Source organism: Coloeus monedula, assembly GCF_965178545.1.
Source record: "Coloeus monedula genome assembly, chromosome: 6".
NCBI classification, from domain to species: Eukaryota; Metazoa; Chordata; class Aves; order Passeriformes; family Corvidae; genus Coloeus; species Coloeus monedula.
This window is the reverse complement of record NC_138786.1, coordinates 14,720,983-14,723,872: the sequence shown is the minus strand read 5'-3', so window position 1 is coordinate 14,723,872 and position 2,890 is coordinate 14,720,983.

The following is a 2,890-nucleotide window of genomic DNA, read 5'->3' as shown; positions in this document are numbered from 1 at the left end:
TGCGACAGCCCCGCGGCGGCCCCGCGCCCGTTGCCATGGGCACAGCGCCCGCCCCCCGGCGCGCGCCCATTGGCCGGCGCTGACCCGCGGCGGCCGTCGCGGAGCGCTCCGATTGGGCGGCGCGGGCCCCGCCCCGCCGCGACGCGCGCGCCGCCGAGCGGGGAACGTGGCGGCTCCGCGGGGCGGGGCCCGCGCGCGGCGCTGGCGTCACCGGCGGGGCGGGGGGCGGCGTGAGGGCGGCGCCGGGGGAGCCGCGGGGCTGCCGCGTTCTCTGTGCACGGTGCCCCCGTGCCGCGAGTGACAGCTCCCTCCGTGCGCCCGGCGGCGTCCTGTGCAAAGCTCTTCGCTGCGCCGAGCACTGCTCCGTGTCCGGTCGTGGGCTGCGGTGTGGGAATTTGAAAATGAGCTCTCAGGCATCCTTCCCCAGTACTGCTCCTTCTTTTTCCTAATTATTTTCACTCATTTGAGCCTTAACTGTGTTCAGACCTGGTTTTCCCTTTCCCTTAGAGGACAAAAGTCTTGACCTCCTTGCAGATGTAACAATTTAGGAAACCATATTCGACCTTCGCATTTGCTAATGCTTGGTATAAGCTTGGGGTTTGATTTGTGGATTTCCATTCCCACCGGTTTTGAAGTGTAGTACCTGGTGGGTTTTTTTGGCTATTATTTTCTGAGTGCTTTGAGCATTTTTTCAGCACTAAAAGGGCTCAGAAAATATTCAGAAAAGTTATTTTTAGTGGATAGTTAAATACTAGCTGTTTCAGTAAATGCACTGCACTTCCTATAACGTTGATTTCTGGAATAAGCATAAATTCTAGTTGTAATCTCTGAGGGTGTCTCAATACTGTAAGCCTGTACTCCTATTTAAAGAGATGTACTGAGATGTACAAATTATTGAAAAACTTTTATCACTGTGCATTGTATTTCTGTTATTCTGATTTACAAGGTCAGTAGGTACAAGTTAAGGTTTGGGGTTTTTTTTAAAGAAATTATTCCTACAGTTCATACAAATCAGAGATAAAAATTAATTATTGAGGGATTTGCTCAGCCTGGGGAAGAAACTCAAAACTGCCGCAGGGTTGAGGGTTAATTATAATGAGGGCAAAGTGGTGGTTGAAACTATAACTTCTGGGTTGTGCAGGTGAAAATAAAATGGGGATGTGAACTGTCTATGATGACATCTGTGCTAACAAAGCTGTTACGGTAATAGGGCTGACACTACTTGGAACTTTCCCTTTTCTCTCACAGACATACTGCTCCAGATTAGAAAATAATTTTCCTACACTATGGTTCACTTTAGAAACAGAGTTTTGTGGTGACTTAGCATTCTTTTCTAATTTATGGACTGTCATTTTGGGCACCTGGAAGCACTGGAACTTAGTAAGCTGCAGGCGGTTTGTGGACCTGAAAAGTGCCCAGATGTGGGAGAAGGAGGAGGGTGATGGGGGCTGAGGGCCCCTCTCCTGAGGCTCGCTCATGCTGCTTACAAGGAAGGCTGTCCCCTGGGCACAGGGACTGTCCCCCACCTCCAGTCAGGAGCATCCTCATCCTGTGCCTGGGGTCCCCTCAACAAGACCAAGGCAACAACATTCCAAGTGTGCCCTCACTCTCTGCTTGCATGAAGAACAAGCTTCTCTTCACTTTTGAGGCCTCCTGCTTACCTCCTGATCCTTTTTTGTAGGAAGACTCAGAGGCAGCTCCTATATGGGAGCCTTCCCACAAGTTTTCAGGAAGAACCTGCCCTTCTCAGACAACTACCAGAAGGTGGCTTGGAGGCACAAGGCAAAGGACAAAGTGACATCATCTGCAAGGACAAGCTGTGATGGGACCAACATGAGCCTTGCCTGCAGGAGGAAGGTGTTCTTGTGGGATAAGGGAAGAGCAGTGACAGCCATTTACTGTGACTTTAGCAAGGCCTGTGACACAGCCCCCCCGTGTTATCCACGTGGGTAAGGCATGGACAGGAGAAGGGGACTCCTGTGCAATGCGCCTTGTGTTCAGCAGGACAAATCCTTAATTAGTATTCTATCCTCTATTGGTTATTGATTTCTTACTGTTCATGCAAATTAGTCCATATTTTTAGTCTTTTTTGTATCTTTTTCCTCAGTTAGGGACTTTCCAATACACATATACTGAGTCTTTGTTAGCTTTTTCTTTATGCTCTGATTTCTACAAAATGCCTGTGTGGTCTGTAAATTCTGTTCTTCTGGTCACAGCACCAAGCCTGACAGAGTTCAAGAAGCATTTGGACAGTGCTCTCAGGCACGTGGTGTGACTCCTGGGGATGGTGCTGCTCAGGGCTGGGGGTTGGACTCAATGATCCTTGTGGGTCCCTTCCAACCCAGCTTATTTTGTGATTCTGTGATTGTATCCAATTTCAACCATACTTCTCTCTCTCCCAGGCCTTGTTCAATGGAGCGTATCAGGGTGGTGTGCTGGCTAAAAGTGATTTAAGACTAGCACACTGCTTATAATTAATATAGTGACTATGATTGATTAAAACAATTATTTAAAAATTAGTTGGAAAATTTATGTCACTTTCAACAAGCACACATGGCCACTGCAGTGCAGGTGTGCAGAGGGTCGGTGTGATGCACGTATATTCACAGCCAGTGCAGCATGTCCAGGCAGAGGGTGGGTGCAGTGAGGATCAGAGCAGCTGTGAGTTGGTTTTCCTGGAGCTGCAGCTGTTTTCCAGCTACTGTCTCCTCTAAAATGGCTGGGATTGTTCAGCCTGGAGACAAGAAGGCTCCACAGAGATTTTAGAGCTCCTTCAAGTATCCAAAGGGCCTACAGGAAAGCTGGAGAGGGACTTGTACAGGTGCAGGTAGTCATAGGACAAGGGATATAGGTTCTAAACGGGAGGGGGGTCAATTTGGATTTGAAAGAA